Source organism: Protopterus annectens, chromosome 2.part2, assembly GCF_019279795.1.
Source record: "Protopterus annectens isolate FY-2018-M chromosome 2.part2, PAN1.0, whole genome shotgun sequence".
Taxonomy (NCBI): Eukaryota; Metazoa; Chordata; order Ceratodontiformes; family Protopteridae; genus Protopterus; species Protopterus annectens.
Window position 1 is genome coordinate 906,857,081 of NC_056730.1, and position 15,536 is coordinate 906,872,616.

The window sequence follows — 15,536 nt, forward strand, 5'->3', positions numbered from 1 at the left end:
TGGAGACTCTGTTATAGCACCCAGTTTGCAGTCGTCCGCAAACTTGGTCAGCCACAGCCCTTCAGTGCTTGCCTGTACTTCTGAGAAGTATATGCCAAACAGGAGGGGCCCCAGGACAGAGCCCTGAGGCACACCGCTCATTACTGGTCTGGATTCGGACATAGATCCTGCTACTCTTACTTTGTGGGATCTGCTGAGAGCCAGTTTGTGATCCATCTTGTGACGTAAGGGTTTATGCCCAGGTTGGTGAGTTTATCAATAATACCCGAATGGGGAATGGTGTCAAATGCTTTAGCAAGGTCAAGGTAAGCCATGTGTACCTCCTTTCCCTTATCTATAGCCTGAGTAACTGTCTCAAAGAAGTCCACCAGGTTTAGGAGGCATGATCTGCCCTTGACGAAGCCGAACTGTGTGGGGTCAAGTGTTTGGAGGTTCCCAATCTCTCCATTTATGAGTTCCATAATGATTCGCTCCATTGCCTTACAGATCAGACTGGTCAGGCTTATTGGTCGGTAGTTCCCAAGGTCGGTTGTGGGCCCACCCTTGTGCAGCGGAACCACCGTTGCTGTGTGCCATTCTATGGGCACATATCCTGTCGAGAGGCTGAGACTGAACAGGATATTCAAATGCGGGGTTAATTCATTTCGGAGCTTACATATGACACAGCCCGGGACACCATCTGGTCCCATGGAGTCAGTGTTTTTAGCTTTAGATAGAGCCTTATTAACCAACATATCAGTAATAATTGGAGTTACACAATCCCCTGGAATAGTAATAGGCCCTGCAGGTGGTGAGCGGGGGGAGAAATTTACACTTAACCTGTCAGCCAAGATGTTGGCAATGTTAGTGGGGTCAGCGTATTTTGTTCCATTTTGTACTAGCTCAGAACAGACCTGAGCATTGCCATTTAGGTTTTTGATGTAACCATAGAAGGCCTTATGGTTATCCTTGGCATCCTTGGCAACTTTCTTTTCGAAATTGGCTTTAGTTGACTTGATGAGGGCCCTCAATTTCTTACTAATGCTGATCAGGGATGATTTTTCTACTTGAGATTTGGCCTTTTTTTGTATGTCTCCTCCTTTTATTGTATAGTTTGCTTATGGCCGGGTCCACCAGACTGGTTTCTTCTTGCTCGAGGAAGGAGTCTTGGTTTTATTTGGGATAGCATGGTCCATGCAATCCTGAAGATGTACATAAAGTGCCTTGGTGTAGGATTCTGCATCCTGGATATCATTATCCTTCTGCAAGGGAATAGTGAAGCTTTCCACTTCTGATGCAAGTAGTTTGAAGTTTGCTTTGGAAAGGTTTTTTATGATGGTTTCTTTGACTGGGGGAGGTGGAGGGGTGAGGATGTCCAGGGTTATCAGTTTGTGGTCTGATCTGACCAGAGAGGGAGTGATAATCGGTGTGGTACAATTGGCACCCATATTTGTGATGACTAAATCCAATATGTTGTCCCCTCTAGTGGGAGAACATACCAGTTGTTCAAGGGCATTTGAATTTATAAATTCTATGAACCGCTGGGCATAGAAGTTAGAACTTTGGTAGTTCGCCCAGTCTATACCAGGGTAGTTGAAATCACCCAAAATGATGGTGTTGGGTAAGACCTTTATATTTTCCAATGCCTCAAGGAATGCTAAGTGAGCATCTTGGGACATGATGGGCGATCTATAACAGGCTACGACTTGAAATGTGGTTTTGCCTGCTGATAGTTGCACATGGATGATTTCTGGGGTGCCATGCTGCACCACTAACCTGGAGATATGGGTATCCTTGATGAATATGGATACACCTCCACCCTTTGTACTGCGATCTGGTAACTGAGACTGGAAGGTATGATATGAATTGTAACCTGGTAGTGCTGGGGTGCTCTCTGGAGCCTTGAACCAGGTTTCTGTCACTGCACAAACATCGATTTTCTCCATCCTGAGGAGTGCCTCAAGTGCATGCATTTTGAGGTTGAGACTTCTAGCATTGAGTAGCATTACCCTTAGTTTTTGGTTTCCTGTGCTGGTTACAGTGGTTGGTTTATCCTTTGAGCCTTGCCTAAAAAAGGCAATATGGGCACGGCAAGAGCCTTGACCAGTATTTGAAAGCCTAGGGGTGACAGGTGCAAAACATCTCTGGCGAAACATCATCCCGGGCAGACAGACACTGGATCCCCTTAGAATGACATCAGAAGCTTAGCCAATTGTTGAAACTGATCATTTTGTCTTTGTATTGTGGTATCATTCTAGGTGAAGGGAGTATGCTACTCAAGGTCAGGGTCACACCAGCTTGGGCTACATGATCAGAGAGCTCCTCAATGTCTCTTTTCATGTAGTCCAGGGAGGTATGTCTTAGATCATTCACACCAACATGTACAATGACAGCGTCATACTTGTACTTGTTCTGGAGTGACCTAAGTGTCTGTGTTATGTGGCGGATCCTAGCATCCGACAAGCAGCTGACAGTAACCTTCTCCTTGTTCAGCCTGGTGAGTGGAACATCTGTGTGCCTTACTATAGAGTCTCCAATTACTAGTGTGTTGGGTATGTTGTTTTGCCTTAAAGGCTGTCGTGAGGCACACTACTGAGGTGAATTATGTGTTTTCTGGCTTGTGTTTGGAGGTGCAGGTTGCTTGCTTGTCTGCTTTGGAGGTCCCTGTTTCTTTTTCATATTGGTACTTAGTGCCTCCGAATATGTATTTGTGTATTTATGTGTATGTTTTGCCAGTACTTGTTTTGTAGATCCATGTGTGACTGGTGGTGTGATGCTAGTGTGTCTCTTCTCCTTTTGACTGTCTGTTACAGTCATGGGTTGAGAGTGCTTAGCCTCCATTCTGGCTGTGTATTTGCATCTCTCACAAGTGTTTAATGAAGACATGTCAGCCATTGGCCCTTCACTGCATGTACCTTGCAGGGAACTTGCACTCTATATTTTGCTGGGGATACATGAATGTGCAATGTTTTAAGTTAGATATACTTGTCCTGTGTTTTTATGTGCCTGCTTTTTTCAGCCATGGATTTCATTAATACTGTGAATATATTCTGGCAATTTGCCTTCCTCCTTATAGCTTTTGTTGACTATTTGTTACACATCTACAAAGCATATGTTTATGTGCACTTTTGTGTAATGTATCATTATTGGCCTGTAGGGGTACTGGCCTTATATAATGTTCTGCCACCATGATAGGCTGTCCTACACATGCAATGCATATGCACATGCTGTTGTGGGCATTTTGATGTTTCCACCTGTCTTCATGTTATACTTGTGTGTCATGCATTCCCCTCACATACTTTTCATTCTTCCTGCCTAACTATGCAGGCACAGACTTGCATTTCTTAATTTCTCATATTTGTATGGTATTTAGCAATGTATATGTATCACTCTGTCTTTTCTACATGGCATTTTGATTTTGCAGTTCATTGGCGGGGGTATGTGTGTGCCTTCTGTATGTTTGGCTTGTGTTATATCATGGCATGTCAAATATCTGCATTTGATTCCCTGAACACCATCTGTGTTGCCTCAGGCTAGTAATGTCTAATTTGACATCAGGATCCCATTTCTCCTGTCCGATTACATATTGTGTATAGTTAGTGCTTTATTACAGCCATATTACTCTTTTGCTGCAGTACTGCTGCTTGACATTGTTCTTAGCTGTTTGCCTATTGCATGCAGGGTTGGAAGTTCAAATCTAACCTCAGGTTGTCTGCTCATCCACTTCCTTGGTTGGACTATTGTGTGGGTTACACTTGCACCACCAACAGCCTAGTGGGCAAAATGTCTGATGTTCACTGTGTACTGCAGTATCAGCAACCCCAATTTAGTGTTCTGTGTCATGTTCGTCTCACAGTTTGTAACATTTCAGGACTGTCTGCATTGATACATAATGTTTTATTGAAGTGCACCATGGCTGGCATGCATCCCTACCCTGTTTATCATCATTCCTTAGTGTATGTTGTACAGTCCATATGTGTGCTGTCTGTCTACAAAACCTGTCTTTTATGTATATTACCAGCCTTTATCCATCCTGCATTGTGCTACTTGTTATCCATCCTGCATTGTGCTACTTGTTATCCATCCTGCATTGTGCTACTTGTTATCCATCCTGCATTGTGCTACTTGTTATATGTTAGTACCAGCCCTTTTCCCCACCTCCTCATTCCATGTCTTTTCCATAGCTTCTATTCTCCAAAAACAAAAAAAGGGGGCCTAATCCTGCCAAAAACAAAATTTGTCTATGCCCCTCTGCCTGTCCTTCCAACATTTTTAGGTAATGACCCTTCTTGTGTGCCACCCTAACTTGCCATCACTCTACATCTGCTTTGCTACCACCCTATTTCCCTGGCTGTGTGCATTACTTGTGTTTCCCACACATGTCCTGCACCCATTGTTAGCTAAAGTTAGCACTGGTGATGTGGCCATGGATGCCACTTTATAGTAATTACATTTTTTAAATTAAATTTTTTTGTGGATTGTGACTGATTATGCAAATGACAGTGAGTGCACATGTGTGTGTGTGTGTGTTTCATATATATATATATATATATATATATATATATATATATATATATATATATATATATATATATACACTTCTGCATTTTGCAGCTGCATCCACTACATACAGTGGATATTTGTGGTTTTACAGGATTACTGCCGATACACATTTATCTTCTGCCAGAGTTTTACAAATTACTGACGTTTCATTTGACTACCTGTCACACACATACATTTCTAACGGAAATATATCATCTTGCTCAGATTTATTCTTTGGAATATGATTTTGCAATACCTGACTGTAGTTGGGCTGACATCATTGGTTATTTGTTGTGTCTGCATTGCACTGGACCATGCTCACTATACCATGATACATTTGTCTATTATTTGACCTCCTGCAACTCTTGCATGCAACTCTGTGCACTCTGTCGAATTGCATGAATCTTTTGGAATCTATCCCATTGTGTAAGCATATCCAAGAAAAGAATGTTTCTCATATATTTGCATTTGCTGTATTACAAGTAATTATGAAAAAGCTTAAAGGAGGGGATAATAATAGCAACAACTGAAGAGGAAGAGTATAACTGAATAAATATATTAAGAGTAGATAGAGAACCTGGACTGACTTGGGTGAATAGCTTTAAACCTGTTTTAAATCAAATAAATATATTAAGCTGATCATATACCAATACTGTGTCATGATATTGACCTATAAGAGATAACATTTGTCAGTAAATTAGTATTACATTTAAGAAAGCATTATTGTGATTAATCTGTAATGTTACATTTTATTATTGTATTAAAGTGACTGTGCTTCTCTTCTCATCAGTCTCAACATAGCAAGAACTTCGGTTTTTCATTTTATTCATACTTCTCTCTTCCCCATCCCTTTGCCACTATTCCTCCTCTTAAATACATTTATTTTCTTTATTGTTTTCTATTTTCTTTATTATTTACTCTCCATTTTTACTATTATATGCAGCAGAACAATGACCTTCACCCACCCACCAACAAGGTCTGTTGGCCCAGCACAGATAGCAGCACTAGCACCACCATCACCACCACTACAAACATGCAGCACATCTGGGTCCTTCCCCATCGCAGTTGCCTCCATATCACTTGCCTACCTGCACAACCTGCTTCAGGTAGCCCTGCAGTGGATGCTGATGCACTTGTGCCAACAGGTAGCAGTGTGAGTAGAAATTATGCTTTTGTCACCCACTGATGGCCAGCAGACATTGTGGTGGATATTACAGACAGTAGGTTGGATGCCCAAACTTGCCACATGGAGAACCTTCTCTGGTGACTCATTCAGTCACATTGCTCTCCAACACTAGATCCACATTCTGAGCCAGAACCCAATGGTGACAGTACTAACGAGTGCTGAGTAATCTCCCACTGAGTCTCAGCTGGCAGAGGCTGTAGCTGTGAACACCACATCCTATCCCCAAACCTAGTGTTCCTCTCCCTTTTGTATCCATGCCAACCCCTTAGGTTGTGCAGTCCTTCTCTCTCACTATTGTCTTAGCTCTGTTTGTCTGATATTTCCTATAGCATTGTGTTCCCCCTCCCTCAATGTGTTACTACACATCCTATCAATCATGTCTGTCTTCTCCAGCTGCCTAACCAGACCTCTCAAATATCCCTATTTTAGAGAAGCATTCCTATTTTCAGGCCTGATTTAGGATGTCCCTATTTTTGAAGACTTCATCCCTATTTTCAGGCTTGATTTACCCCTTCACATAATTTTCTGAAGCTCTCTAATCACAAGTAATTTTTAAAGGGGTGGAGCTAGAAACTAAACCTTCTATTTAAGGAGTAAAATAAAACATTTCAGAGCTTTACTAGAAAGGCTCACCCAGACTCTGCTGCACTTTGCTGTGCAGGAAAGGTTAGCTTGCTTTTTATTTGTTGCATTACTTGCTTGCCTTTTTCTATTTTTAATAGTGTGATTTGTTTTATTTACTTTGTGTTTTACTTGTATTCTGCTTTTAACTGCATATTAAAACTGGAAAAGAGACCACAACTCTGCCTCTTGTGAGTCAGGCAGAAATGAGTACAGGTCAATAGAACAGGTCAGTTAAAGTTAATCATTTGTGAACTGAGGGGGTGGAGGTAGGAACTAAACCTTTTATTTAAGGATTAAAATAAAACATTTCAGAGCTTTACCAGAAAGGCTCACCCAGACTCTGCTACACTTTGCTGTGAGGGAAAGGTTAGTTTGCTTTTTATTTGTTGTATTACTTTATTGCCTTTTTCTATTTTGAATACTGTGATTTGTTTTATTTACCTTGTGTTTTACTTGTATTCTGCTTTTAACTGCATATTAAAACTTGAAAAGAGACCAGAGCTCTGTCTCTTGTGAGTCAGGCAGAATTTTTTACCTACCCTCCCACACGGTTACTGTAGTGTTCTTAAACACTACTGTCTTTCTAGTTGCCTTCCCTTTATGTTAATTTGATCATATATCTAATTTCCTCTCTGTTTTTTCTGGCTTGTGTGAGTAAGCACAAAATTATCATTTTGCGAAATCACTCCCCTTCAACTATTTAAATTTCTTGGCCATCCTACTGTATTCCATAGTACCAGAATACAGAAGTGACCACCCCCTTTCAATCTATCTTGCTGTTTTAAAAATAGTGACTCTCCACTAAATCTTAACTTTTTAGACAGGTAAAACTTAAGTTACCTACTTTCACATTAAACTCCTCTTATGCACACTTCAGTGTTTAGGATAAACCATTTTTTTTTCATCTTACCTTTAAGCATCCCTGTGACTAGCACTTGCTTTAAAACCTGCTGGAAAGCACTAGGAAGTCTTAAACTGATACAAGCACTCAACTCTCCTTGTTTATAAGGAGAAATTAATTGTAGGCACTAAACAGCCTATAATTGCAAAGTACCTTGTGAAGGTAAGGGAAATCAGCTCTTGTACTTTACAAAAAAAGCACCAAACCTGGCATGTCCAAGGGTCAGCTTCTGGTGATTTTTCCTGTCCACCTGATGAATCTGGGCATACTGGGGCAATGCAGCAATTGCCTCATGTACACAGACAATCCTCTCCTCCTACCACCCAACACTACAACTTGCAAGAGATGCACTTACATAGCCAAACTGGAAACAAAGCTCTCTCCACCCACGATTGTGCTAGACAGTCAAGAGGAAAAGGTTAACACCCACACTACACCTCAAGCAACACATAGCCCTTCTAAACTCACACCACCAACACCCACACAGAGCAACACTAAACCCACATATGTGGAGGCACTTAACAGTAACCTGCCCATGCAACAAGGACCTCCGAAGTCGAAATGCAAACACCAATCACAACCAAAGTGTCACATAGCTCATAATACCAGTGTGCCACCTAACAACAGCCCCTAAGGCAAGACAACGTACCCAACACTTTAGTCATAGGTGACTCTATAGTCAGGCACACTGATGCCCCACTCACCAGGCTGAACAAGGAGAAAATTACAGTCAGCTGCCTGTCGGTTGCCAGGATCTGCCACATAACACATGCACTCAAGTCACTCCACAACAAGTACAAATATGACTCTGTCATTGTCCATGTTGGAGTGAATGACTTGAGACATACCTCCCTGGACTACATGAAAAGAGACATGGAAGAGCTCTCAGATCATGTGGCCCAGGCAGGTATGACCCTAGCCCTGAGTAGCATCCTGCTTTTGCCCAGAATGATACCACAGTATAAGGACAAAATGATTGACTTCAACAATTGGCTAAGCTTCTGGTGTCATTCAAAGGGGATCCAATATCTGCCTGCCTGGGACAACATGATCAGCAGACCACAATGCTTTGCCAGAGATGGTCTGCACCTGTCGCCCCTGGGATTCAGGTTACTGGCTAAGGCTCTTGCCACCCTTATAGTGCCTTTTTTAGGCAAAGTTCAAAGGACAAAACCACCACTGTAACAGGTACAAGCATGCAAAATCTGAAGGTAATGCTACTCAATGCTAGAAGTCTAAACCTCAAAATGCACTCTTTTGAGGCACTCCTAAAAATGGAGAACATAGATATCTGTGCAGTAATTGAGACCTGGTTCAAGGCTCCAGAGAGTATCACTGCAATACCAGGCTACAACTCTTACCACACTTTTCGGCCACCAAACCAGGACCAAAACACTAAAGGTGGAGGAGTGTCCATATTCACCAAGGATATTCAAAACACCAGGCTAGTTGCCCAACACAATGCGTTTGAAATTCTCCAGGTGCAACTAACACTAGGTAAGACTGCAATCCAAATTGTAACTTCCTACAGATCCCCCACCATGCCCCAAGATTCTCACTACACCTTTCTAAACATACTGGAAAATATTAAGATACAACCAAACACCCTAATACTGGGTGATTTCAACTACCCTGCCATTAACTGGGAAAACTACTCGTGTACCAACACCTTTGCTCAACAGTTCTTGGAATTCATAAATTCCAATGCCCTGGATCAACAAATGCTTAGTCCCACCTGGTCATTACCAACACAGGAAATCAATGCTCCACTCCTATGGTCACCCCTCGTTGGTCAGGTCTGACCATAAGCTATTCACCCTTGACATCCACATCCCTCCCCCACCCCCACCCCCTAGTAAGGAAACCTCTGTAAAAACTTTTCCAAAGCCAACTTCATGCTACTCAAGTCAAAAGTGAAAAACATCATGACACCCATGCAGACAGGAACTGAAAGTTCGACTGCTGAATCCTACACTAATGCACTGTACGAGCATATCCACTCATGCATGAATCGTGCCATCCCCAATAGAACCAAGATGCTCTCCTCCAAAAAAAGGAAGCCAATCTGGTGGTCCCTTGCCATAAACAAACTTTACAACAAAAGGAAGAAACTGTTTCAGAAAAGAAGAAAATCCCAGGATGCAAAAAACACCCTTACCAGCCTCAGTAAGAAGCTGAAATCCCTCATAAAATCCTCCAAAGCTAGTTACAAAAAGAAAATTGCCAAAGATTACAAAGACAACCACAAGGTATTCTATAGCTATGTCAAGAATCTAAATGGCAATGCTCAGACCTGCTCTGAGCTACAATAGAATTGCACTAAATATACTGATCCCAAGGATATTGCCAATATCCCGGCAGATCTCACCTCCTAAGGAGCCCATCTCAATACCAAAAGATTGCCAAATTCCGGTAATAATAGCCACACAGGTTCATAGGTTCATAGGTAGGTACTAGGCTATCTGCCCAAGGGCAATTATAAGCCTAGCCAGAGTGTGTCAGCTTTCGCTGCCCCATTGATTAATTAACTGAGCCTCTGTCAAGAAGAGCCAATGAAGTGATCCCAGGGGTGTATTTTCTGTTACCCATCCACTCGTCAAGGTTTCTCTTGAAGAGTGTTAGTGAGGGGCTCTGCCTAATGTAGTTAGGAATTTTGTTCCAAAGCATGGGGAGTCTCTGTGACAGGAATCTATCCCTCCAGCATGTTCTATTTATTGTTGTGGCGAGGTTTAGCTCACTAGTGCGTGTGGCTCACAGTGACTTGGATTTCTTTAGGTGGAGCATGTCCATCAATTCTGAGTTGGACAAGGCTTTGTAAGTCAGGCAGAGATCACCTCTGAGTAAGAGATATGCCACTGAGTACAGCCAGAGTTTTTTCAGTCGGGCTGCAAAGGACATATGTTTGAGGCCAGTAACCCTCTTGGTGTGGTACTTTTGTGGTCTCTCCAGCTGTTGGAAGTGTCTTGTGAGGTACATCCTAAATGGGGCATTGTAATCTATGATGGATCTGATGAGTGACGAGTAGAGGGGCACTGTAACCTCTATTTCTAGATGCGAACCTTTTAGTAATTAGATGGTTCACATAGAAGGATTTCCTAACTACTTTAGTAATATGATTGTCAAAGGAGAGATTACTATCTACCTGGGTCCCCAGATCTCTTATTACCTCTTCTGTATTAAGGGGACTGCCACCTATGTGGTAATTTGTGGATGTTTTGTTTTTCCCAAATGGGATGACTATGCATTTTTTTGGCATTTAGCTTGAGGCCATGACTTTGACACCAGGTGTACATCTCAGTAAGGCCCTTTTGGAGGATGTCTGTGTCAGCCGCAGAGTCAATTATGGCTCCCAGTTTGCAGTCATCACCGAACTTGGTTAGCCATAGTCCACCTGTGTTTGCCTGTACTTCTGAGAAGTATATGCCAAACAGTAGGGGTCCCAGGACCGAGCCTTGCGGGGCACCACTTGTGAGTGGTTTAGAGTTGGACCTGGAGCCCACTATTCTTACCGTGTGAGTTCTGTCTGTAAGCCAGTTGGCAGCCCATCTCGTGATGTAGGGGTTTATGTTCAGGCTGGTGAGTTTTTCTGTAACACCCAAGTGTGGAATGGTGTTGAAAGCCTTGGCGAGGTCAAGGTAGGCTGTGTGAACAACCTTTCCCTTGTCTATGGCCTTGGTGACTGTCTCAAAGAAGTCAAACAGGTTTAGTAGGCATGATCTGCTCTTACCAAAGCCAAACTGGAATGGGTCAAGTGTTTGGAGGTTCCCAATGTCTTTGTTAATGAGTTCCATGATGATGCGCTCCATAGCCTTGCAGACTAGGCTAGTCAGGCTTATGGGGTGATAGTTACCAGGGTCAGTTGTGGCCCCACCTTTTTGGAGTGGAATAACCATTGCTGTGCACCATTCTATGGGCATGTAGCCTGTGGAGAAGCTGAGGGTGAACAGTGTGTTTAGGTGGGGGTTAGTTTGTTCTGTAGCTCATGCAAGATGCAGCCTGGGACACCATCTGGCCCGACTGACGCTGTGTTTTTGGCTTTTGAAAGGGCTATTTTCACCTGTGCGTCTGTGATATCCAGGACACTACACTTGTCTGGTATTGTTGTGTACCCTTTTGTGGATGAGAGGGAGGTGAAGTTTGCACTGACTCTATCTGCCAGGATGTTGGCAATATCAGTAGGTTCAGTATAATTTGTGCTATTTTGCACTAGTTCAGTGCATATCTGCGAGTTGCCACTTAGATTCTTAACATAGCTAAAGAAGGCTTTGTGGGACCTTAGTTTCTTCCTGATACTGATCAGGGATGTCTTTCCTTCTTGGGATTTGCTTTTTTTCTGAACTTGTTTCCTTCTTTTATTGTATAGCCTGTTTATGGCAGGGGGCCACCAGACTGGTTTCCTTCCCTTAGAAGAGTGAGTCTTGGTTTTGCTAGAGATGGCACAATCCATGCATCCTTGTAGGTGCTCATAGAGTGCATTTGTAAAGGCTTCTGCATCTTGGGCAGCGTTATCCTTTAGTGTGGGGGCTGTGAAACTTACCGCCTCGGCCTTAAATAAGGTGAAGTTTGCTTTAGAAAAGTTTTTTACTGTGGTTTTCTTAGTTAGGGGTGGTGGTGGGGTGTGGACATCCAGAGTGATTAGTTTATGGTCTGATATAACCAGTGATGGGTTGACCTCCGGTGTGGAACACCTGTTGTCCATGTTTGTGATGACCAGGTCCAATATGTTTTCACCTCTGGTAGGGGAGTTTACCAGCTGATCCAGGGCATTTGAGTTGATGAATTCCAGGAAGCGCTGGGCCTGGGAGTTTGTACTCAAGTAGTTTTCCCAGTTAATTGTAGGGTAATTGAAATTGCCCAATATCAGGGTGTTTGGTAGGGCCTTCATGTTTTCCAGTGTCTCCAGAAAGGTGGAGTAGTGGTCCTGGGTCATGGAGGGTGATCTGTAGCAGGCCACAATTTGCATTGCAGATTTGCCCGATGTTAGTTGCACATGGATGATCTCAGAGATATCATGCTGCACCACTAACCTGGAGGTGTAGGTATCCTTGATGAATATGGATACACCCCCTCCTTTTGTGTTTTGGTCCGTGTTCTGTGACCGAAATGTGTGGTACGAGTTGTAGCCCGGTAGTGCTGGGGTGTGCTCTGGAGCCTTGAACCAGGTTTCAGTTACTGCACAGATGTCGATGTTCTCCATACTGAGGAGTGCTTCGAGCACATGCATTTTGAGATTTAAACTCCTAGCACTGAGTAGCATAACCCTCAGTTTTTTGTTAATTGTGCTGTTTACGGGTGTGGGTTTGACTTTTGAGCCTTGCCTAAAAAAGGCACTATGGGGGCAGCAAGAGCCTTGGCCAGTATTCGAAAGCCTAGGTGTGACAGGTGCAAGCCATCTCTTGTGAAGCAACATGGCTTGTCAGGCATGTTGTCCCAGGCTGACAGACACTGGATCCCCTTTGAATGACACCAGAAGCTTAGCCAATTTTTGAAATTGATAATTTTTTCTTTATACTGAGGTATCATTCTTGGTGAGGGCAGGATTCTACTCAGGGTCAGGGTCATACGAGCCTGGGCTACATGATCAGAGAGCTCTTCCATGTCTCTTTTCATGTAGTCCAGGGAGGTACGTCTCAGGTCATTCACACCAACACGGGCAATGACAGAGTCATATTTGTACTTGTTCTGGAGTGACCTGAGTGCTTTTGTTATGTGGCAGATTCTGGCTCCTGACAGGCAGCTAACAGTAACCTTCTGCTTGTCCAGCCTAGTGAGTGAGTCATCAGTGTGCCTGACTATAGAGTCACTTATTACTAGTGTGTTAGGTATGTTATTTCACCTTAAGGGCTGTGATTGTGCAGCACACTGATTTTGTGTTTTATGTGTTGTCTGGTTTGTGACAGGAGGTACAGGTTGTTTGGGTGTCTGCTTTGGAAGTCTGTGATTCTTTTGCAGGTTTTTATTTAGAACCTCTGAGTATGATTTTGTGTATTTATGTGTATTTTTTGCCAGAGCTGGTTTAGCAGGTCTATGTGCGGCTGGAGGTGCGGTGCAAGTGTTAACCTTCTCCTCTTGACTATCTGTTCCAGTCTTGGGTGGAGACAGCTTAGCCTCCAGTTTGGCTGTATAATTGCATCTCTCGCATATGTTAGTGTTTTGTGGTAGGAGGAGAGGGTTGTCTGTGTACATGAGGCAGCTGTAACATTGCCTCAGGATGCCCAGATTCACCAACTGGACTGGAGAGTACACCTGAAATTGCTCTTTGGTCATGCCTGAATAGTAGGGTGAGCTGCTTAGTCACTTGGTTGGTGAGGCATGAATAAAGAGCCTTGCCCTGCTGGGCAATCAAGTGTCAGGCTATATTAGTGCTTGCTATTAGGTCTGAGCAAGTGCTGGGCTGTAGGATGCTTTTTGAGCGCTTAGGTTGAGAGTTAGTCTAGTTTCAAGGGAAAAACTGAAGAGGAGACTTAGTGGAGCCAGGAATAATTTAACCCTAGCTAACCGGCACTGCCCAGCGCACAAAACTGTGCAAACGTGGTTATTATAGCAGGGAAATGAAAGAGATAGAAGTTAGCCCAAAATGGCCAATAAACTACTAACTTCTGGGCTTCTAATCAAGCTCAGCTGATGTCGTATCTGGTTTCAGTCTATACATGTTTTTACTACTCTGTACCCCACCAACACTATGTTCTTTTCACATTTATTAACTTCAACTGCTTGAGTTTGCTATTTGTCTACATGTCTCATACTCACTTCTCCACTGTCTTCAGTAGCTTTGGATTTGTCGTCATCTCCCTTTGCAGTCCCTACTTTTGCCCTTACACTCCCACCTTAGGTGTACTTACTCCCTTCCACAACAAGTTCCTCAGCATATTTGTATCCTTGAGTTACAACAGGCTTGCACACAAGCACTACCAACTACACATGCTGTTTCACACACATGCATTGCCAACTATGCATGCTGTTTCCTGCCCACTACCCATGAGCCTTGTGTTCATTCAGTGTTTACTATAGCTGCTTCTACATTATTGTGGCTGTGGGTTTGTCCAATACAATCTTCCCGCGGGTCCCTACTGTGGCTGTAATGAGAAGCAGCTCATCACGCAGACTTGCATTGCCGCATGCATTGTTAATGAGCATCTGGGCTCATCAGGCATGCATTGGAAAGAGTGTTGACTTGGCACCCATCGCAGACATGAATTTTATGAATCCCTGTGATAGTCTCTGAATCTAGGCACATTTGCTTTCTTAAGTAAACTGCTCATTTTGTTAGATAACTTGTTCCAAGAGGCTGTAGCCAGTTCATAAAGGGATTTTTCACAAGTAAATAAAGAAAAAAGGTGTTCTTATTAATTTGCTGACTTCATTGTTTCTGAGAGAGCTAAAGAGTTATGTTTGTAGATTAAAAGTGTTTAGCAAGATGATTACTTTCTCTAAATAAGTCCTACTTTGCACTTTGAATAGGAGTACAACGATGTTCAGTGGCAAGCAAACGGTCGATTAGCCTAAAAGTTTCATTTTCAGTTGGTTAAATTATTGCTATGTTGTCTCCAGATAGTAGGGCAATTATTTGCAAAACATTTTCAATGAAACACTTAACACAGATACAACTGCAAAGATAAATAAACACCACTTTATAGCCTATTTTTTTACATTTATATGCTAACCAGTGACATTGTTTTTCTTAGAGTTTATAAAGACAGTATCTGAAATGTAACTCAGACTAAAAATAATACAGAGGATTATGATCGTCTCCTGTTGTAATGTGTTTATTATATGTTCGAGACATGGATGCCAAGAAATTCACCACAAGAGTGAAGCTCAAGAAGGGACTCCTGGCATCCATGTCAAGAACACATAATATTAAGTTACAATCAGAGATCTGATCATAACTCTTTGTAGTGCATCAAAATTTATCTGCTCCATATACTACTAGATGCAGAAAAATAAAATAAATGGAAAAAAAAAACATGAAGTGTTCTGCTGGCTTTGAACACCAGTAAAGTAGTTGAGAAGTGCATTATCTCTTTACATATTCCCTGGGTAAGTGAAGGAGATTGTTCAAATGAACCTGTTTCATGTTCTGCTAGTGTTATTGACTGTCTGGCACTGTGAGTTCTAAGTGGATAGCAACAAGGATGAGCTTAACAGCTCATAGGGAGTACTTACCAATGCTTAACAGTTAAGCGTTCTTCTAATACATAGTAGCACTGAACCAGGGTGGCATTTAACTAATATTTGAGTGTAAACATGGTGCTCCATGCACTACATACACAATGTACATTTGAGTCTCAGTTTTTGACAAAC